Source organism: Bubalus kerabau, chromosome 16 (assembly GCF_029407905.1).
Source record: "Bubalus kerabau isolate K-KA32 ecotype Philippines breed swamp buffalo chromosome 16, PCC_UOA_SB_1v2, whole genome shotgun sequence".
NCBI classification, from domain to species: domain Eukaryota; kingdom Metazoa; phylum Chordata; class Mammalia; order Artiodactyla; family Bovidae; genus Bubalus; species Bubalus kerabau.
Genome location: NC_073639.1, coordinates 70,664,821 through 70,689,144, shown reverse-complemented (window position 1 = coordinate 70,689,144; position 24,324 = coordinate 70,664,821).

Genomic DNA, 24,324 nt, shown 5'->3' with positions numbered 1-24,324 from the left:
ATTGGATCTGTCCTGATCCTTTGGGTCTATACCAGCCCCATCCCTCATATAATCTTACACAGGGACCTGGCCAATTCCAGCTCCTGGGCAGGAGTGAGGTTACCTCCTACGTTTCCCAGGCTTTGTGTATTCTACAGTCCCGAGCAGGAGAACTAAAAGGAAGGGGGTGGGGAGAGAGAGCAGGGTTTTCGATTCAAGGTCTGCTCCCTGCTTGAGTGATCAACATCATTTCCATACTATAATTACATTGCCCAATCCTCTCCTGATTTTACTGCTATCTTGTAAGCCGTCCCGGTTGTGAGTAATTTAAAGCTATATGAGATGTCAGACTCCGTGAAACAATCACCCCTCAAAGAAATATGGCCCTAGATCATAATTGATAAGTCCCATTAGGCAATGGGGCCTCTTATTTCCTATTTGGTCTCTTCTGAGATGGCCTTGTTGATTCGCCTAATGTAGACTGTGTCCCCAGCATTGCTGAGGGAGAAAGATTCATCCGGCTTTGGGGGACAAGGGCTCAGGAGCCCCAGGCTTGGGAGTAGGAGGAGAGGGAGGCTGGGACTTGGGAGGGGGTGGGGGCTCCTGGCTAGGCCAGATACACCCTGGCTGGATTTTCTCCATAATCATCATCCTGATTTGTCTGGTACAGAGAACTTCTACAGGGACAGTTTACCACTTCTGGGGTTTAGATAAGCAGCCAGAGGAGCTGCTTTTATGAAGCTTGATTAGGATGAGAGGAAGAGAGGGAGTGTCTGGCCCTGATCCCAAAGGTCTCCCCGAGGGATGTCCCAGGACTCTGCAAGTGGTCCAGAAGAGGCACTTGTCTTTTCAAAGGCATTTCTGACCCTCTAATACCACTGTCTCTTTTCCTAGGCCTCTGTCCCTTAGGCCTGGCACTTTAGCTGAGCTAGGATGTGTTGAAATAATAGTGGCTATATTGTGCTGTTTCAACACTCAGGACTGATTTGCTCAAACATCTTCCCCTGTATTTTATCCCTTCACCTGCATCACCTAGGCCCAGGGCTCATAGAGGAGAGGCCTCTCCTGTCAAACAGGAGAGCAAACTGAAGTGGAGGGAAAGTCACTGAACCAGGAGTCAGGCACTGAGGCTCTAGGCCCCACCCTGTCATCAACATGCTGAGATGCTTTGAACATGTCCCTTCCCCTCTCTGGAGCCCAAGATCTCTATCTTTAAATAAGGGGCTAATCAAAAATGTCTTTGAATTTGCTGCAAGCATTTAAAACTCAGAGAGTCCATCGAAAAGAGGTTTACGGCTCCTCTTTCAAATTCTGATGGAACGCGCTCTTCATACAGCCCCCACATGGCCTCCAATTCATTTGGAACAAGAGGTGGCTGCTCTGTTTAGATGGGGCATGTGCCATCTAGTTAACCACAGTTCCTATTTTCTTAAACCACAGTCCCCACCATTCCTTATCATGTTACAAACTTGTCTCCCTTGTTTGTGTTATCTGCTGGCTCATGTAGGCTTGTGTGTTTGGAATTTCTGAGTATCTGTCCCCCAACTCCAGCTTCATCAATCCACAATAAACTCACTCTCACACAGGAGTGAATGACTGATAATTATCCCCTGGGACTGCTTCTCTCCAACACTAATTAACACTGAGTAGTATGATTCAGCACCATGGACAGATCACCAACCAAGGTATTGGAGGCAAGAGACCCCAGACACCCATTTGCTTGTGATTGAGATATGCTGGCAGGCCATCCTGTTACTACCACCCGAGCCCTGAGTCTCTGCTGCTTCTGTTCTCTGCCTGATTGATTTGTTTGTAATTCTGTCATTCCCTGTGATTTGGCCGGGAGGGTGGGGGGACGGGGGTGGGGTGGGTGACTCTTCTCTGGCAAGACATGTCAAAACTGCCTGCCTATCTTTTGGGTGCAACTGCTGTTTTCCAAGCGCCATCGTCCATGTTGCTGTAAAGAATGACGGATCTGATATCATATATTACTGTTTGTGCACTTTCGTTTTTGATATCTGTTTTTCCTTCCAAAAAGTGCTGAGTGATTGAGAGGCCACGGTTGCTTTTTTGAGATGCATCATAAGGCCTCCTTCATGAACAACTTGGCCATGCAACGTGGATCATCATAGATAGGGGGAAATTGTCAAGTGCCTCCAAGCTGTCTCTCACAGGCATCTCTTTGTGAGTTCCACACCCCCCCCCCCCAAACACACACACAGCGACTCCCCAGGAGTCCACAGCTGTCAAGAGGACATTGGTTGGTGAGGCTGGTTTAAACTCCTTGTAAATACTTAGCACAGTGCTCGAAACCCACCACAATTTGGAGCCCACTGAGTGACTTCTCTGTGCCAAACCCCATGCTAGGAAGTGAAAAAGGAATGTCTCTAGTCTCAGTAGTTCATATTCCAGTGGGCAAGACAGACAAAAGAAATATATAAAATAGCAAGAAGTGGTAAGTGTTTGGAAGAAAAATTAATCTGAGTAAAAGAAGGATGATGGTGGTGGATGTTTTAAATTAGTCAAGCAAACTCTCCCAGGATGTGGCAGTTAAGCAGAGATCTGGACCAAATGGCAGTATGGGGCATTCATGTACCTAGGGGAGGAGCATTTCAATGCGGGGAAAGTGCAAACACCAAGGTCTGGCAGCTATGATCATGCCTGGCACATCTGAGGACTGGAAATGTCTTTGCGGCTGGCGCAATGAAGGGAAGAATGGAAAAGGCTGGTCCTCCTCTCCTGCTCCTCCCACCGACCCTGGTCCTAAGTTCTCACCTGGGGCTCTGTACCCATCAGGGGTCTCCAGAGAAAGAGAAGTAGGACACATAAATAAAGGCATAGACCCAGACCTGTGGAGAGATTTATTCCAAGACCTTGGCTTATGCGATTGTGGGGCTGGCAAGTCTAAGATCTGTAGGGCAATTCCACAGAAAGTGTTCAGGTAAGAGCTCAGGCTGCAGTCTTGGGGCAGAATGTCTTCTTCTCCAAAGAAACCTCTCAGTTCAGTCCTTAAAAGCCTTTCAAATGACTGGATGGGACCCACTCTTACTGTCAAGGATAACTTCTTTTCTCTAAAGACAACTGATAGTGTATGTTAACCACATCTGCAAAATACCTTCACAGAAACAGAATAGGGTTTGACTGAATCACTGGATGCCATAGAACAGCCACGTTGACACACGACTCACCACCACAGGCTCTTTGAGTCCTCCATACTATTGTCCACCCTGTGCCTCTGCTCAAGTCAGCCCCTCTGCCCACATCTTCAAGTGCATCTCCTACACAGCAGCCAGCACTCTGCCCAGAGGATGTACGTTGCCATTACCTTGTCAGCCACCTTAGAGGGACTGAAGAATATGTTACCAATGAAAAGAGATCATTTCAATGTCCATATCTGGGATTTAAGATGTTTGGATATAGGAAAGGGGAAGCTGGCATTGGCAACCAAGTCTTGGTAATGCAGGAAGTAAGGAAGTGCTGGTAACAAACACCTTTGATTCTGGGTAAGGTCTAGCAATACTGGCTCCTTAGAGCCACCTCTGGCATAATTGTTAGCAAGCTAAATGCAGAGTTCTCTGACTCCCTAGTTCCTGGGAGCAGGGGACTCAGCAATCCTTGACATTTGTGAAGTATTGGTCACAAAGCATTTCATGCCCTTGAGCTCATCTGAGTCTGCATCCTTCTCTGTGGATAAAGACACCAAGGTCCAGAGAGGGGAAGGGACCTCCCCAAGGACACACAGACATGAGCTGAGGCACATAATCCGGGTCTCCTGCCCGCACCCCCCAGCTCTTCTCAGGCCTCTGCTGTGTCTTTCATCTCAGAGAAACAAGATTCTTCCCAGACACAGGACAGGCAGCTTTGCCCCTTCCCTTCTGAGGCTCTCAGATGGCTGATAGATTAAGGACTGGTCTGTGACCCTCTGAGTCATCTGCTTGTTCTCCAAGCTTTTACTTAAGAGCAGAACAACAGCGCCAGACTGTCAGGGGCTGAGAGGGCTGTGACGCTATCCTTAAGGATGTCATCCATGAGTGCATCTCCACACCACATCTTCAGTCAACACCCATCTGTGAGGAAGCAATGCCAAGCCCTGTCTATGTCTGTCCAGGCTGGGCCCTCCCAGCCCCCCCCCCCCACATCCCTGCCTTCCCCAGCTTCCTCTCACCCCTCCACCTGCATCTTGACACTCAATGTTGGATTAATATTCCTAATACCTGCTCTGGTCTTGGCAGCCCTTACTCAAAACTTCATCCCCTGTGGACTTCAGGAAGGAAGTCCGAATTCCACACCCTGACATCACAAAGCCACCACATCCTCCAACCTCAGCCCATCCCCACATTCCTCCACCCCCTTGAACGTCAGGCCACAGCTAATGTGCTTGTTTTCCACAAGGCTCCAAAGTTCCTGCCTCCCCACCTCTGCTCACACCCCTCTCCCCACTGGAAAAGTCTGATTTCTGCATTCAAATATACTTAAGAAAATAAATAAATAAAATGCACTACATTAAATGTAAAAACACCCTGTCCATCAAATGTCACCACTAAGAGGGGGAGATGGCAACCCACTCCACAGAATGGGAGAACTCTTCTCCATAGTATATTCTATCAAGGACACGTGTCCAGAATATGTAAAAAGCACCATGCAACTAATAAGAAAAAGTAGATAACCCAATAAGAGAAAAAATAGGCAAAAGCTTTGATCAAGCACTTCACCCAAAGAAGGTCAGTAAATGACCAAAAAAAAAAAATATATAAAAACATGCCCATACATGATATCCATTCAGCCAGTCTTTGTCTTTTGGTTGGGGCATTCAACCCATTTACGTTTAAGGTAATTACTGATAAGTATGACCCCGTTGCCATTTACTTGAACCTGGACGAGTTGCCAGTCCAGGTTCGATGCACGATACTGGATGCTTGGGGCTGGTGCACTGGGACGACCCAGAGGGATGGAATGGGGAGGGAGGAGGGAGGAGGGTTCAGGATGGGGAACACATGTATACCTGTGGCGGATTCATTTTGATATTTGGCAAAACTAATACAATTATGTAAAGTTTAAAAATAAAATAAAATTAAAAAAAAAAACATGCCCAGCTGTATTAGTCATCAAGACGATGAAAATTAAAACCAAAATGTAATATCATCTCACCCTCACCAGGAATGAAAATAAAAGGAAATGAAATGAAATGAAAATGACAGAAAACACCGAGTGTTAGCAAAGATAAGTTGCTCAGACACACGCTTCTGGTGGGAGTGTTAATTGGTGCAACCATTTTGGAAACCCGCTTGGCAGCATTACGAAAGCTCAACATATGCACACCCCTTGACCCAGCAAGTTTACTCCTAGATCACACCCAACAGAAATGCACACATATGTTCACCAAAAGACACGCACCAGAATGTCATAGCAGCAACACCCGGGATGGCCCAAAATGGAAACAACTCAAAACTCCAGCAATAGCGAAGCGAGCAAAAAAGTAAATCGCGGCATATTCACACATTGGGATTCTGCATAGTAATGAGAATAAATGAGATACAATTACACACAACATGGATGAATCTCGCAAACATAGTCTCAAACAAGAGAAGCCATGCATAAGAGAGGAGGCACTATGTAAAAACAGGCAAAATTAACCTAGGCTGCTAGAAGCCAGCCTAGGGGAGACCTGGGTGTAGCTGAAAGGGATTTAAGGGACTTCTGGGGAGCTAGTCACTCTGATTCTTGATTAAGCTGCTGGTTACCTGAGGGCATTCATCTTGTGAAAATTTATCAGGCTGTGCACTGTTTGGTGTATTTATACTGTTAAGACAAAGGGTTTAAGGAAATTCCACTTGGCCTTGAAATCCAGGGCAAGTCCTTCCCTGAGCAGACTAGCCCTTCCCCTTCCTATCTTATGTCATCCTTTCTGTATCTGCCTGGGACCATAAGGTTGTGTCCACCACGAGTCTGCTGCCCCTGCCCAATCTGTGAACCCCCTGATGGCAGAGACTGTGTCTAATAGACTCCATGATCTCCTCTGCTCTCTGATCCATGCCACCCACATGTTAGGTGCTTGGGAAAGCACAAATGAGTGGAATGGCATCATCGGAAAAGAGTGAAGCATAGGTGGTTCTGAGTTTCAGGCCCACCTCAGGGCCTTTGCACCTGCTGTTTCCATTGCCCAGAGTATATTCTCCGATGTCCAGGTGGCTTCTTTCTGCCTCACTTCATCCAGATCTCTGCTCAAAGTCATTTAATCAAAATATCCTTCTCTGGACCATCCTCTGTAAAACAACACTATCCTCTTCATTCTCCCAGAACCTCCGGAGCCTGCAGAAACCTCAAACACCATACAGCAAAGCTGAGCCCAGCATCTTCTCCCAACCCGTTCCACTAGCCCTGGCATTCATCATGGCAGGCTTGGGAATCATTTTTGAATCTTCCCTCACATCTTCATCCAGTCAGATACCAGATTTGTCCACTCGAGTTCCCCAGTGTCTCTGGGGGTCCATTCACTTCTCCCCTCCTCAACCACTTCTGCCTAGTTCAGACCTCCACCATCTTCCAGATGCCTCAATGAAACTATTACTGAGTCTTTCTATTAGATACAGAACCCACTGAGTTGCCACCACAACAAAAAGTGTCAGTATCTAAAGCCAGAGAAAAGTTCATTTTTCTCTCATCTCTCACTCTTGATACAGATAGGTTGCCAAGGTGGGTAGGTGTCTCTGCTCCATGAAACCACCCAGGAACACAATTTCCTTCCATATTGTTATTCTGCCATCCACTAGGGCAGAGTTGAGCTAGTTTCCAGAAGCAAACATACAGTCAGTTTGGCTTTGAAAGTCATGTCAATCTTGGTCACAGCCATTCCACTCTGTTATTGTAGCAAGAAAACAGCCACAGACATTAGGTAAATGAATATATATGTCTATGTCCCAATCACATTTTATTTACAAAAGCAAATGGGGCGTCCTTGGTGGTCCAAATGGCTAAGACTCTGCACTCCCAAGGCAGGCAGCCCAGGATTGATTCCTGGTCGGGAAACTAGATCCCACAACACAACTAAAGATCCTGCATGCCACAGCAAAGACCCAACACAGCTTAATTACTTAAAGCATTAAAAACCACAACAAATGGCCAGCCATTACTGGTTCATAGGGGCTTCTCAGGTGGCTCAGCAGTAAAGAATCCACTTGCCAATGCAGGAGATTTGGATTAGACCCCTGGGTTGGAAACATCCCTTGGAGAAGGAAATGGCAATGTGCTCCAGTATTCTTGCCTGGAAAATCCTGTGGACAGAGGAGCCTGGCAAGCTACAGTCTACGGGGTCACAAAAGAGTCAGACTGTACTTAACGACTAAACAACATTGGTTCATAGAATTTGCCCATCTCTGAGTTCATCACTATGGTTGAAGCTATCTCCCCTTCATCAGGACCACATTCAAAACAGATTTTTTTAAAAAGAGGAAAATGGGGTAAACAGCTTCCTTTTTAGGGAGGAAGTGTAAAAGTTGCACCCACATTTTATTGGTTAGAGCCTAGTTACATGGCCACACCTAGACGCAAGGGAGGCTGGGAAATGTAGTCTCTAGATAAGCAGTCTGGTGCCCTGTTCAGCTTCAGGGGAATCTATCACCAAGAAGGAGAAGGGGGACTTGGAGAATGGGGGACTGTTAACCGTGTTGACCACAAGTCCACCCGGCTCCCTTCTTCCTCCAAGTCACTGTTCACCCCTCACTCGTCCAGAAGGGCCTTCCTAGAATGCAAACATGATCTTGTTGTTCCTGCATTCAAGATTCTTTCATATCTCCCCAAAGACTTCTGGAATCCAAAAGCCAGTCAATACCTGCTGGGTCCTGTTTTGTGATGAACAAAGGGCTAGGAAATGAGGCCTCACTGGTGAGAGAATAGAAGACATAGTCCCTGCCCTCAAGGAACCTTCAGTTTAGTGGGAGCTGAGTACCTGAGCCCTGCCTAGGGAATCTGATCCCTGCCTCACTCCCCACACCTCCTCCCACTCAGTCACTACATCACTTCAGTCATGTCCAACTCTGTGCATCCCCATGGACTACAGCCCACCAGGCTCCTCTGTCCATGGGATTTTCCAGGCAAGAATACTAGACTGGGTTGCCATTTTCTTCTCCAACTCAGTATATATCCCCTGCAAATACACACCATACCCCATGGTGCCTCTGAGCCTTTGCAAATGTTGCTCACTCCTACGTGGAATGTCAGTCTTCATTCCATCTCCTATCACTGGATTAATACCTATGTCTTCTTTAAGAATCAGCTAGGGACATCCCTAGAAGTCCAGTGGTTAAGGCTTAGACTTCCAATGCAGGGAGTGCATATTTGATCCCTGGTCCAGGAGCTGAGATCCCATATGCTTTGGGACCCAAAACCCAAAACATAAAAAGAAGCAATACTGTAACAAATTCAATAAAGACTTTAAAAGTGATCCACATCAAAAACAAATCTTTTTTTAAAAAAAGAAGAAGAACCAACTCGAGCATCCCTTTTCTGTTAGGAGTATCCCTGACCATTTTCTGGCTGGGTCAGGGGTCCCTTCTGGTCCACACAGCTTCCACTATCAGATCACTCGGGGCTGTAATTCTCTTTGCTCCAAATAGCCTGCAGGGCCTTTATCAATATAGGACTCTGATTTATTCATTTCGTATGCCAAGGACTTTACAATGTGGCTTGTGAAGAGCAGGGACTTAAATTTTTGGAACACAAAAAGAGAGAGGAATGGAGAGAAGAGGTGAAGGAAGGAAACAGGGAGAAAGGAAGGATGGAGGGAGAGAAGAGAGGAAGGAATCAGGATACCTTCTGAGTCCCTGAGCCTTGACCACTGGAGAGAAGAAATTAGTGACGTTTCCACTGACTTTCTTAAGTCTAAGAAATGACAAGTCACCAGCGAGGGTTTTTTTTTTCTCATTGTCTCCCTTTGCTTTTCTTTTTCTTCCCCCATGTTTCCTCTTCCAATGCTTTATTTATCTCTGTCTACTTAATGATGATACAACTCACATCCTCCTTTTTTTTTTGTCCTTAAACTTCTGAATTTTTAATCAAGCAATGTAAACTTAATTTTCTGTGTCTACCAGATATGAGAGGTCTTAGACCCTGACAGGAAACCGAGTGATGAATTATGCAGGCAGCAAGCACCAATCTGACTTCCGTGATGTGTTGGGTTATAATTGCGCAAACTATTGCATGCCCAGATCCGGGAAATGTGCTTTTACACTTTCTCAGACATCTTTACAAAAGGGTGACAGTGGATTCCTCAAGTAGAGAAAAACGAGGAAACTGGACTGCTTTTTCCAGGAACGGCACGGACTAGGATGCCCACCTTCTCCTGGCCCTTCAAAGTGTGGACTCAGCTCCCTTGGTCATGTTTGGCAGGAGGCCCCTGGTGTCCCATCCAGCTGAGAAATAAGACCTCACGCCTTCCCACAAGGGTGGCCATTTATCAGCTGTGACGCTTGGTGACTCAGGGGACTGGAAATGGGATATGGCATCTCCTCACTGAGACTGAGTCAGAGTCTACCCATTACACGCGGACCCCAAGTAACATGGGACAGAATTCACTTATTCAGCATTTCACCCCACTGGTGCTTGTTAAAGGCCTTTTTATTTTTATTTTTTTTGCCAGTCACTTATTTGGACTTTGGAAATACCCCGATGATCAAGACAGACACAGCCCAGCTTTCACGGGGCATATGTCTTCATGCTGGAGACAGAGAAAAGAATAAACTGACTAGGTAATTCCAGCTGGTTTGGTGAAAGCTCAAGAAGCAGAGAACAATGTAGGGTGTGGGTATGGGGGACGGGACGGGTGGCATATTTCAGACGGATGAACAGGAAAGCTTCTTTGTGGAGGTGATATCTGAGCTGACACCCCACTGAGTGGAGGAGAAAGCCAGTTCCAAGAAGAGGAAGCAGCCAGTGCAAAAGCCCTGAGGCGGGCCTGAAAATGGACTATTGTTGATGGACAGGAAGTCTAGCCAGGTGGCTGGAGCATAGCAGGGAAGGGGTTTTTTCTTATAAATCTAATCAACATTGAGGTTCAGATTTAGACATTTTTTTTTTCGGTTTTTGAAGAAAGCATTTGATATTGCTACTTGGAAGTCACAGGGTGCCAGAGCAAGGACCTCAGAGGTAGGTGGTGCATTTAAGCTGTGAAACTGACTGCACAAAATGTATGGAGATGCTGACTTATCAAGGCGCCGGAACTGACAGCATCCAACGGGACAGATATTACGGTTCACGAATCGCTTTTGTACCTGTGATTTCAGTAAAACCTCATCCCCTCCCGGTGAGGTGGGCCTCTTTGCTCCCATTTCACCTATAAGAAAGCCAAGTTTGTGTGAGACACAGTGGCACAACCGCATTCACGTGGCGAGAAGGAGGTGATACTGGAATGAGGATCTGAGTGTCCTGCCTCTATGATCTCTTCTGTTTCCAGACGCCCACGTCTCTGAGTCTCGACCTATAATGGGGAAACTTTCACGCTGGAGATAAGAACAGTGGGATTTTGGTTCCAGAGCTGTTTCTCTGGGGCTCTGTGACCTTGACCAGGGCCTTTCCCTCTCTGAAGCTCTTTCATCACCTATATTGATAATAATGACTGCCTTATCACAGCAATGAGATTAGTTGAGTCCTTGGCCACAAAAAAAAAAAAAAAAAAAAAGCGTTAGGAGGGGGTGAGATGAATTGGGAGATTGGGATGGACATATAAACACTACTGATGCTACGTGTAAAACAGACAGTTAATGAGCGCCTACTGTATACGTAGGCTCCACTCTACTCTTCTCAGCACTCTGCGGTGACCTAAATGGGAAGGAAATCCAGAAAAGAGGGGGTATATGTAAACAGATAGCTGATTCGCTTTGCTGTACAGCAGAAACTAACGCAGCATTGTAAAACAACCATACTGCAGTAACAATGAATGCTGCGAAAGCATTAGAATTTCATGGGTGAGAGCATAGTTAGGCAGACTTGAGTTCTGCTCCTTACCTGATGGATCACTTTAGGAAAAGACTTTCGTTTCATTCCTTCATATGTAAAATGGAAATGATGGGACGTAAATGTATAGTTATACAAGTGGAAATAATAAGTGTAGAGCTATGGCAAGAATCATGCAAAATAATGCATGTGAACTACCTGGAAAATAATAAAAGTTCTAGAAACGGTATCATCGCCATCATCATCACCACCACCATAAACCATCGCCCTTATCTCCATCACAGGCATCATCTTCATCATCCTTATTCTCTTCATGACCACCATCATCATCTTCACCATGAGCACTTCTCAGTGCTATCTGAGTTGTAACATGCAGTCCAGACACAAAGAATCATTTTGACTGAGTTTCTTTGCTAACTGCCATCCCTCCTCTCACACTGAGTGTAATACCTGAGAGAAGCTTGGCCATGAACTCCTGTATCCACTCATTCCTTTATTCAACCAACGTTTATTGAAAATCATCTCTGTGCCAAGAGCCGGGGCAGGCAACGGAGACCCAGCTGTGAATAAAGATGAACACAGCCCTTGCCCTCATGGAGCTCACAGGCTGAAGGGAGAACCCACGAGTAAACAATTAAACCCACAAATCAATACCCTAATTACAGGTTGCTGTGTTATTTAATTACAGAGGGTGATTAATGACTGGACTGGGAGGAACTTTTCAGGATGTGTAGTGCCTTGGAGGTGACAGGCACACTGAGTCCTTAAATCAACAAAACATTGGCATGTAGTCAAACGACCTCTCTTGGGGGTAAGGAAAAGACCTGTATTAAAAGCTGGTGAATGTGGCTTTGGTTTTGGAGCCAAATATACCACACTCACAAGATGCACGTAAAAAGAAACCCATTTGCCTCACTCCAGCGCTGCAGGAAAAAGAAAGAAGGGATAGAATTAAGTGTATCCTTGGAACTGTGCTTGTGCTGCTTCATTTAATGTTCATTAATAAGTATTAACCCCATTTAACAAAGCAAAGAACTGAAGTGGGGAAGACACCACCCCAGGCTCACACAGCTAGGCCAGCCAGAGGAAGAAGCACATCCTTCTGTTGACTCGGGGGTTCCCAATGCAGCCTCCCTTTCCTGAAAGTCCTGGATGGGTTAGTAAAGGAAACTTGCGAGAAATTCACAAGCATACCTTTCTTCTGAGCTAGACAGTGGCTTGCAGATCTGGAATGGATGATTCTCCAGAGAAATCTTGTGGAGTCGGTGGAAGTGAAGTCAGTCTTCTCTAAAGACACACCTCCTAAATTATTGCCTGACCAGGATGAGCATGGAGAAAGCAGGTACGAGTGTTCCTGGGGCACGGAGGGCTGGTGGGGTTGCTGGTCAGATGCTATCACCACACACGTACCATCTGGGGCCATCACCATCCACCCTCTGCTGGAAGAAAGGGAAGCCCTTAGCCCTCCATACTGGATGACAGTGGGCATGGTAGACCAGAGCTCCCTGTATCATCAGCTGAAGCCTCAGTAGCAACTGCAAGGTGGATCAAAGCCTTGTCTCCACTAATCTTTCCTTACTTCCTTCTTCCATCCATACCCTCATTCCTTGTTTCCTCCCTTCCATGTTTATCCCCTGAGAGCACTCTTCAGTAAACCTTCCACATATAATCTTCCAACTCAGAATCTGTTTCCTGGTAACCCAATCCAAGATAACTCCATGAGCTTCAGTTCAAAACTGGGGGCGATGAGTGTGTGGCCTAAACATAATTGGTGCTCAGGTGATATACATTAAATGACCCCATTTTTAAGTGTCCCTCCTGCAATGGGTTCATTCTCTTGGGTTGAATGAGGTTGGTATGAACATTTCCGTTTAGCTTACAAATACCAGGTTGGGCTCCAGGCTGGGGCCTGGGATACATAATAGTCCTAGTTCTCAGTCTGAAACACTAGTCTCTCCTGCTGCAGAAAGTCTGCCCTGGTTCACTGAGATCTTATCCAATATTCATATGGACAAGCTCATCCATATTCATATGATGAGCATTTACTGAGCACCTACTGTAGATCCTGCCCTGTGCTGGAGATTTGCGATATGACGGTGAAGATTAAAAACTCTTGAGCTGCTTATGGTGCCATGGAGGAAATGGACCATGACAGCACTGTGATACACATGGGACAAGAAAGATTGTACCAGGTGGGAAGCCCATATGCTTTGCTCTAAGTTGCCTGGGTTCAAATCCCACACCTAAAAACCTTCCAGCATCCCACCTTCAGGGCACATTACAAATATTTATGAGCACATGCAATGGAGGAAGACCTGTGCCAACATAGGAGAGAAAATAGTGAGCAAAATAAGTGTGGAGAAAAAAAAAAAAGGTTCTTCCCCACCTGGAGCAAATAATCTAATGCCTGATGCTGCCTTTTATGACTTACCCAAGGTGGCAGCTCTTGGTCGCAGAGCACCCACAAGGTGTGGGTTTCCTGTTTGCCCACAGATAATAATGGGCCAGAGACCCTTCTTCCAAGGCCCAGCTGTGAGTCTCCATCCCTAGACTAGATCCCTAAACCCAGAGAGTGAGCACAGTGGATCTCCCTGAATGCCGAGTAGATTCCCCTTCTCCCCACTGACATGCACGGCATAGCCCGTGAACACGGTCCTCAGGTCAATAGTGGGGCGTCCATGCGGGAGTGTTCATGAATGTCTAATTAGACACTGCTCACCACGTGCTCTGTTTTAACAGAAATAAATGTGGACAGTCTTAGCTTGTCAAAATGGGTCTTGATGAGGAGCTACCAAAGAGAAACTCTGAATTCTAGGTGCTCATAGAGACCACAATGGGGATCTAATGGAACTATCTGCCTGGAGAGCTGTTGACCAGACTGCTGACAGATGGGTCCTGCTCATGAGCGTTGGTTTTTTAACTCAAGTGTGACTAATCCCAGGCCCATCAGCACGCTGGCCGGGAAGAGCTGCAGAAATGCTGGATCCGTTACACTTAGCGTGTAATTCACAGGAGCACAGAACTAAGCGTAATTCAACACTACCCTTCTCACTCTGCACAGAGAAATCTGAGGCCCTCTGCTTCTGTCCCCTGTAAGCCTGATACATGAAGGGACATCTGACAAAATAGACTTCTGATATTCCTAAGCAGAGTTTCCTTCAGATGTGTTTGTTGGTCAGCTGCTCAGTTATGTCCAAGTCTGCGACCCCATGAACTACAGCACGTGAGGCTTCCCTGTCCTTCACTATCTCCCAGTGAATGAAGTGAAAGTTTCTCACTCATGTCTGACTCTTTGCAACCCCATGGACTATACACTCCCTGGAATTCTCTAGGCCAGGATACTGGAGTGGGTAGCCTTTCCCTTCTCCAGGGGAACTTCTCAACCCAGGGATCGAACTCAGGTCTCCTGCATTGCAGGCAGATTCTTTACCAGCTGAGCCACAAGGGAAGCCCAAGAATACTCCCAGAGTTTGCTCAAATCCATGTCCATCAAGTCAGTGATGTCATCCAATCATCTCATCCCCTGTCTCCTCCTGCCTTCAATCTTTCCCAGCATCACGGACTTTTCCAATGAGTCAGCTATTCACATCACATGGCCAAAGTATTGGAGCTTCAACTTCAGCATTGGTCCTTCCAATGAATATTCATGGTTGATTTCCTTTAGGATTGACTGGTTTGATCTCCTTCCAGTCCAAGGGACTCTCAAGAGTCTTCTCCAACACTACAATTCAAAAGCATCAATTCATCAATGCTCAGCCTTCTTTATGATCCAGCTCTCACATCTGAACATGACTACTGGATGGAAAAATCCAGAGACATCTAGAACAGTGGAATATTGAGGCAGGAGGTAACTAGGAAATCATCTTTACCAACCCCCATTTTACAGATGAGAAAACTGAGGCCAAGAGCAGGGAAAGGAGAGTTCCAAGGTTGCACAGTCCAGGACTCCTGACTTCAGTCCAGAGTTCTACCCAGCAAACTCCATTATCCTGTATTGACTTTTCATTCTAAATCCAGTGTGCTTCCTACAAATCAATTGGAATTAAGCTTCACCCTTTATTCAAAGGAGTGAAGAGAGTGCCTTCAAAAATTCTAACAGAGAATGTACTCCGTGAGGAACTGATAAACAAAATGTGGCACAGCTGTACAGTGGAATATGATTCAGCCATAGAAAGGAGCAAAGCGTTGAACATGCTACCATATGGATGAACCTCAAAAACCTGATGCTGAGAGAAGCCAGACACAGAAGGCCATGTGTTGTATGAGTCCATTCACATGAAATATTCAAAGTAGATCAGTCCATAGAGATGGAAAGCAGAGAAGTGGTTGCCAGGGGCTGAGGGAAAGGGAGTGGGGACTGAGTGCCTGAGATTTCCCTTTGGGGTGATGAGAATGTTGTGGAACTGGATGAAGTGCAAGATGCATGTGATTGTACAACACTGTGGATACACTAAATGCCACTGAACTGTACACTCTAAAATGGCTAATTCTATGCTGTGTGAGATTTACCTTGACAAACACACACACACACACGCACGCACACACACACATACCAGAAAGTACTGAGACCCTTCAGAAGCCCCATATTTTGGGGACCTGGAAGGTGGGTGCCAAGATCCTATTTAACATGGGAATAAGCTGAGTCCAAGAGTTTTAGCACTGAGTCCAGGAAGGCCCAGCCACCAGGTGGTGGAGCTGCGATTAGAACTTGTGTCTGACAGCCAAGCAGCCTCCTTCCTCTTAGTCCCTGCCATTAAGGACTACGTAGCCAGAGGCAAACTCTGAAGAGGTGACTGTGATCATTATCTGGAGAGTTTCCAAATTCATCTCTTCTGGTACAGATGAGGGGTACACTTGGGAAGCTGGTGAATCTGAGAAGATGGAACATAGAAAGGATCTTTAAAAATAGAAGAAAATAAAAGAGCAAGTAGTCTTTTGATTGTCAAAGAAGGAGCAATGCGGGGAGAAAGCCCACTTAGATGAGGCTAATACTTCCTGAAAGAGTTCATTCTTTGTAGCACCTGGCTAGTGGATCTGCTCAGAAATTTTTGGATGAAACAACGTTCAACAGACTTCATCACTGCAGGCCTTCTCAGAGCCTTTAACTTCCCAGTGGGCTCTGTGATTCTCCAACAGCCCCCTACATTGTGTGCAGCATTTCCCAACTTAGACCTCAGGCCCCTCTCTTCCCATTCCCTGACCAAGAATCCCTGGGGCTGGGGCTAAGTGTCAGGCATCTGGGGAAACACTGGGTTCATGGCTGCTGCGGTTTCAAGGGAAGAAAATAGGGCCAGCAGGCAGGCAGTGGTGGGGATGGTCAGAGTGCACACAGGTCCCAGCTGGCCCTTCTGAGCTGCAATAGCATATTCCACTTTCCTGCCAGAATCTCATGTTTAAGCTATTCGTTCAACCAGCTCTCTTTTTCAGGGAAAGAGGAGCAGCTGAGTGAGGGAGATACAAGGCAAGAGCGAGGGAGAGAAAGATGCAGAGAGAAAGGGAGAAAGAGGAGAGGGCAGCAGAGGGGAAAGAAGGGTGGAGCCTTACAGATCAACAGGAGGATGGGAGAGAAAAGAGGCCCCCCGAAAACCCCAAGTCGACTGGGTCCCCTCCAGGTCCAGCATCATCAATCCACTGCAGAAAAGGACCCCAACAGCTATGGCTGCTCGAGAAGAGGCAGGCAGCCATTAAATTAATGACGTATTACCCAAGACGAAGGAAACAATTAGGATATTTAGCACCAGAGATAAAGCAAACACTTTTTCCATCCAAAAAAAAAAAAATATATATATATATATATATATAAACTAATTCAATTGGAAAAGAGGCAATGGGGAGAAAGTCTTGGAAGCCCAGGCACAGGGGACAAAGGGCTTGGTGATAAGCATGAAGAAGAGATTTATCCAAACTCAAATATGTGCGCAAGGAGGACAGGGGAGGGGGTTCAGGGGCCTCCCAGCTGTGCTTGAATAAACAAGTCGATGTCAGCTTTTCCTTTCGATAAGTGAGAGGGTGATGGGCAAACCACACTTCCCCCAGTTGGCAGACTTGAAATGAGTGATCGATAGGGCAGTATCACTGAGCTAATTAAATCAGAGCACCATGGGGCTGAGTTCTTTATAGCCCAGGGCCAGTGAGAGATGGATGTGCAGGGCAGGATGGTGCTTGAAGATCTAGTCCGATCTCCTGCCTCCAGTTCTATATAGTTGAGGCTCTCCTGCCTCCTACCAGGCTTACCCTTTCCCTTTCTTCCCTGCACCATCCAAGGCAGCTCATCCTGCAATTTGGAAACACTGAGAATAAGTCATAAATAGCCTTACCTGGGTAGCTCTGAGCATCAGACTTTGAGTTTAGTGCCCCTTTATCTCATTTTATCCCTAAGACAACTCCCTGCAGGGGCTACAATGATTACCACCATTTTACTAAGAAGATGCTGAGAGCCAGAGAGGTAAAGGAACTGAATCAAGGTCACACAACTGGAGAGTATTAGAATTTGAATCCAGATTTTCCAAAATCCCAACCAGGAGGTCTTGACCCCTGATTCTGCAAAAGTCCAGTCAAACTGGCTTTCCGACAGCTTTAACCCACCAGTATGTTAGTTGTTCAGTCATGCCCAAGTCTTTGTGACCCCATGAACTATAGCCCACCAGGCTCTTCTCTCCATGGAATTCTCCAGAAAGAATACTGGAATGGCTGGCCATTCCTTTCTCCAGGGAATCTTTCTGATCCAAGAACTGAACCCAGGTCTCCTGCATCACAGGCAGATTCTTTACTGCCTGAGCCACCAAAGAAACCCAATGTACAATGGACTAACTCTAATTTACCAGGCCCATACTTTTATTCACTTTTTCATTCTACTCGATTTATAACTAGAGCAGGCCCCACTGCCATTTTGCAGTGGGAACAAAATAAGGGAAAAGCAGACAGGATCCTTGCCCTCAAACTAGAGTGGGAAGATGGAGAAGGGCAAAAGGGTAGCCAATTAGTAAAAGGTGATTACAAAGTGAGGTAGGAGCTGCATGGAACAGAAAGGACTGACAGGGAGCAAAAGGCCCTAGCAGAGATAGTGTAATCAGGGAGGATAATCAGGGAAGACTTCTCAGAAGAGGTAGTGCTCACAGTGAGGCCCAGAGGATGAGAAGAAGCCAGTCAGGTGCAAAGTGGAGGAGGCATCTGTGAGCACCTTAGGTTGGGAATGACCTCAGAGTTTACAAGAGCAGAAGGAAGCCTGGAGCAGAGAGATTGGGGCAGGCAGTGATGGGAGATTAGGAGGGAGTGGTGTGGGGCACCATTTTGCAGGAACACCAGGGTGAGCCTTTGAATGTACTCCCAAATGTGGTGGTGGCAAGAACTTGGAGGGCCTCTAAGCTAGCTAGTGACAAGACTCAATTTGTGGTTTTTCATCTTCACTCTCGGCTTCAAAGAGGAGAAAAGAGACTCAGACACGACTAGTGATTTTCTCGAAATAACAGTGCAAATTCCTGGTTGCACCTGCTCAGAGCCCAGGCTTCCTGATGTCCAGCCCTCGGCTCTTTCATCTGGCCCTGCAGCCTCTCCTGCTGGATGGTAAGTGCCATGGGAACAGCCACCATGTCTCCTTTATTTGTCAGCATATCCCCAGCACGGAGTCCTCAGTCTGGTACATACAAAGCACTCACTGAATGTTTGCTGAGTGAATTAATGACTTGAAAAGGAGGACTGAAGAGATGGACTCAACACCTATTGAGCACCTATTGTGTGCAAGGCACCATAATCATTACAGCGGATCGGAAGTGATGAGAGATCCTCTTTTTTAACAGGATTCTTAGTTTCATCATCTGCCACTTCCGGACTCACAGGCTCCACTCTAGCGGTACTGCCTCCACCCAGTGGTACTCTCTCAGGTGCGTATCTCACACACGAGTCTCTTTCCACAGTTTCCTTTGCCCTTGCTCTACCCCCACCTGGCCTTTGCTGTTGTTCAGTCACTAAGTCATGTCTGACTCTTTGTAACCTCATGGACCGCAGCATGCCAGGCTTTCCTGTCCTTCACTATCTCCCAGAGTTTGCTCGAACTCCTGTCCATCAAGTCAATGATGCCATCCAACCATCTCATCCTTGTTGCCCTCTTCTCTTGCCCTCAGTCTTTCACAAAATCAGGGTCTTTTCCAGTGAGTCAGCTCTTCGCATCAGGTGGCCAAAGTATTAGAGCTTTAGCTTCAGCATCAGTCCTTCCAATGACTATTCAAGGTTGATTTCCTTTAGAATTGACTGCTTTGATCTCCTTGCTGTCCAAGGTACTCTCAGGAGTCTTCTCTAGAACCACAGTTTGAAAGCACCAATTCTTCAGTGCTCAACCTTCTTTATGGTCCAACTCTCGTGTCAGTACATGACTACTTGTAAAACCATAGCTCTGACTATATGACCTTTGTTGGCAAAGTGATGGCTCGGCTTTTTAATACACTGTCTTGATTTGTCATAGCTTTTCTTCCAAATGGCAAGCATCTTTTATTTCATGGCTATAGTCACCATCCACAGTGATTCTGGAGCTCAAGAAAATAAAATATGCCACTGTTTCCTCTTTTTCCCCATCTATTTGCCATGAAGTGATGGAAACCGGATGCCATGGTCTTTATCTTTTTGAATGTTGAGTTTCAAGCTAGCATTTTTGGTAAAGCATCTGCCCGCAATGCGAGAGACCTGGGTTCAATCCCTGGGTCAGGAAAATCCCCTGGAGAAGGAAATGGAAACCCACTCCAGTAACCTTGCCTGGAAAATCCCATGGACGGAAGAGCCTGGTAGGCTACAGTCCATGGGATTGCAAAGAGTCAAACATAACTGAGAGACTTCACTTTCTACTTTCTTTCTTTTTCACTCTCTTTTACCTTCATCAAGAGGTTCTTTAGTTCTCCTTTACTCTCTGCCTTTAGGGTGGTATCATCTACATATTTGAGGTTGTTGATATTTCTCTTGGCAATCTTGATTCCAACTTGTGCTTCATCCATCCCAGCATTTCACATGATGTACTGTGCATATAAGTTAAATAAATAGGGTGAAAATAAACAGGCTTGATGAACCCTTTTCCCAATTTTAAACCTGTCCATTATTCCATGTCTGGTTCTATTGCTTCTTGACCTACATACAGGTTTCTCAGGAGGCATGTAAGGTGGTCTGGTACTCCTATCTCTTTAAGAATTTTCCATAGTCTGTTGTGATCCACACAAAGGTTTTAGGGTAATCAATGAAGCAGAAGTAAATGTTTTTCTGGAATTCTCTTGCTTTTTCTATGATTCAATGGATGTTAGCAATTTGAGTTCTGGTTCCTCTGCCTTTTCTAAATCCAGCTTGTACATCTGGAAGTTCTTGGTTCATGTACTGCTAAAGACTATCTTGAAGGATTTTGAGTATTACCTTCCTAGCGTGTGAAATGATAGTAATTGTATGGCAGTTTGACCATTCCTTGGCATTACGCTTCTTTGGGTCTGGAATGAAAACTAACTTTTCCAGTCCTGTGGCTCACTGCTGAGTTTTCCAAATTGCTGGCATATTGAATGCAGAACTTTAACAGCATCATCTTTTAGGATCTGAAATAGATCAGTTGGAATTCCATCACCTCCACTAGCTTTGTTTGTAGTAATGCTTCCTAAGGCCCACTTGACTTCACCCTCTAGGATGTCTGGCTCTAGGTGAGTGACCACACCATCGTGGTTATCCAGGACATTGAGACCTTTTTGTACAGTTTTTCTGTGTATTCTTGCCACCTCTTCTTAATATCTTCTGCTTCTGTTAGGTCATTGCTGTTTCTGTCCTTTATTGTGCCTATCTTTGCATGAAATGTTCCCTTGGTATCTCTGATTTCCTTGAAGGGATCGCTAGTCTCATTCTATTGTTTTCCTCTCTTTCTTTGCATTGTTTGCTTAAGAAGGCTTTCTTATCTGTCCTTGCTATTCTTTGACTCTGCATTCAGATGGGTATATCTTTCCCTTTCTCCTTTGCCTTTCACTTCTCTTCTTTTCTTAGCCATTTGTAAGGTTTCCTCAGACAACCACTCTGCCTTCTTGCATTTTTTTTTTCCTTAGGGATGGTTTTGGTCTCTGCCTCCTATACAATGTCATGAACCTCTGTCCAGAGTTCTTCAGGTACTCTGTCCATCAGATCTAATCCCTTGAATCTATCTGTCACTTGCACTGTATAGTCTTAAGGGATTTGATTTAGATCATACCTGAGTGATCTAGTGGTTTTCCCTACTTTCTTCAATTTAAGCTTGAATTTTGCAATAAGGTGTTCATGGTCTAAGCCACAGTAAGCTCCAGGTCTTGTTTCTGCTGACTGTGTAGAGCCTCTCCATCTTTGGCTGCAAATAATATAATCAGTTTTATTTCAGTATTGACCATCTGGTGATGTCCATGTGTAGAGTCATCCCTCATGTTGTAGGAAGAGAGTATTTGCTATGATGAGTGTGTTCTCTTGGCAAAACTCTGTCAGCCTTTGCCCTGCTTCATTTGTACTCCAAGGCCAGGTACCTCTTCACCTCCTACTTTTGCATTCTAGTCCCCCATGATGAAAAGGACATCTTTTTTGAGGGTTAGTTCTAGAAGGTCTTGTAGGTCTTCATAGAACCATTCAACTTCAGCTTCTTCAGCATTAGTGGTTGGGGAACAGACTTGGATTACTGTAATGCTAAGTGATTTGCCTTGGAAACGAACTGAGATCATTTTGTCATTTTTGAGGGAGAGTATGGAGACCTACTTTCCCTCAGTATATTCAGGGGAACAAATTAGTTCAGTCCTCCATGACCCTCCTCCTCTGTGAAGCCCTCTTTCACCATTTCTCTGGACTGTCTCTGCATATACTATCTATGTCTCTGTAACATGTAAGGTCACCAAGAGCCCAAGCCAAGGATCCTATTTTCTTTGCAGTACTGGGCCTAGGAATGTGGGTGAATAAATCCTTGCTCAACTGACTCCTAAGGATCTTGAGCAAGTCACATCCATTCTTAGTCTCAAAGAATGGATGTGACTTGCCCAAGGCCCTTAGGAAACCAGAGGCTTCCATAACTGAGAGATAAGACCAAATTGTAACAAGGATGGCAAATCTGTGGTATCTGTACCACTGCATCTTCTCCCTGAGTCAAAGCAGACATTACTAATCAATCACTGACAATTTTCCACCCCCCTGTGACTGGATACACATTTAGAATACTAATTCCAAGCAGCCATTACTAAGAAATGAAAACTTTGTGAGCCAGATGAAAACTACTTGCCGCTTCTTAATACAATAAACTCTAAAGTATTTTTCTGTTTGATCTTTGGTCATCTACAATGAACCTGATGCAGAGAATATGAGATGAGAAGACTGAAACATAATTTACATAAGCCTCAACTTCCTTTTCTGTGATGGGGTATATCTTATAAGATGTGTTCTGTACACATAGCACTGCTTTTTACCTGTGGTAATAAGAAAAATCAGGATGTAACAAGGTTATTATACTTGTTATAATTGTGCATAACTATGACTTTATTTGGGGTTCTCAGAGGGTGCTAGCAGTAAAGAACCCACCTGTCAATGCAGGAGACATAAGAGACATGGATTTGACTCCTGGGTTAGGAAGACCCCTGGAGGAGGGCATGGCAACCCACACCAATATTCTTGCCTGGAGAATCCCATGGACAGAGAAGCCTGGTGGGCTACATTTCATAGGTCACAAAGAGTTGGACACGGCTGAAGCAACTAAGCATGCACGACATTATTAAGCTCTAAGGCAGGAAGCCTGAAGATTCCTCTTAGTAAGTTCCTGTGCCGTGCTTTGTGTGTGTGCTCAGTCATGTCCAACTATTTGTGACCCCACGGACTGTAGCCCACCAAGCTCCTCTGTCCATGGGATTTTCCAAGCAAGCATAATGGAGCAGGTTATCACTTCCTTCTCCCAGAGAACTTCCCAACCCAGGTGTTGAACCCATGTCTCCACTGTCTCTTGCATTGGCAGGTGGATTCTTTACCACTGAGCCACCTGGAAACCCAGGAAGCTCCTAGAAGTCCTCTAATAAGTGTAAGTTGCTTCTGCTGCCTTGGCAGAAGTAGACTGAATAGCAGAACTCCACACTGCAGTGAAGAAAAGCTATGACCAACCTAGACAGCCCATTAAAAGACAAAGACATTAGAAGACAAAGTTCCATCTAATCAAAGCTATGATTTTTCCAGTAGTCATGTGTGGATGTGAGAGTTGGACTATAAAGAAAGCTGAGTGCTGAAGAACTGATGCTTTTGAACTGTGGTGTTGGAGAAGACTCTTGAGAGTCCCTGCAAGGAGATGCAACCAGTCAATCCTAAAGGAAATCAACCATGAATATTCATTGAAAGGACTGATGCTAAAGCTGAAACTGCAACACTTTGGCCACCTGATGTGAAGAACTGACTCATTGGAAAAGACCCTGATGCTGGGAAAGATCGAAGGCAGGAGGAGAAGGGGACAACAGAGGATGAGATAGTTGGCTGGCATCACTGACTTGATGGACAGGAGTTTGAGCAAGCTTCAGGAGTTGGTGATGGACAGGGAAGCCTGGCGTGCTGCAGTCCATGGGGTTTCAAAGAGTCAGACACGACTGAGCGACTGAACTGAACTGAACTGAATATCTCAGTCTCCTAAGCCCACCAGGCAGCAAGCCCCTTGAGGGCAGGGGTTCTGTCTCATGCACAGCTGTATCCCTAGCACCCAGCCCTGGGCCAGAAGCTTCATGGATGCTCAGTCAAGATTTGTTGAATGAATGGATGGAGGGAGGAAAGATAATGACACCATTTAATTCCCTACACCGTGCATTCCACATGCGGAGCCTGTGAGCGCACACTACTCTCACTCGGACACAATTATGTTAAAAGAGCAATTAGCAACCTTTTAAGCCTGATTGCCAACTCCTCCATTAATCACTTGCAATTATAAACCCCAAATCTTCAAAACAATTGGTCCCAGACGCCCACTAGAGAGAATCGCTAATAACCTTCCTTCTTCGTCTGGAAAGCTCTGCTCAGCTGGAGTCTCTGGGTCACAGAAGGATGGAGAGGCCAGGAGCAGCTGAATAGCCTGATGTGGGAGCAGCCACCCTGCAGAAGGGGGCAGAAAAGTCACCCTGCAGGGGCCCGAGGACATTCTGGGAGACTGCCCCATTGTCCCCCTGCCTGCTTCCACCCTGTTACCACTGCCAGCCTGGGCCATATATCTCCCCGTGCCTTCACCAAGCCACTCTAATTCCACATTATGAAGACACTCTCTCTAATTACTGCAGCTAATTAGCTCCTTACAGCCACCCCAGTTGAGGTGCATGAGAGACAGAGCAGCCCGCAAGGCCTCGGACGTGGCTGGCTGCCTCCAGCCACCGGCCGCCACTTTGCTACCACAATGACACCCCATGAGCTGACCCCCATGTT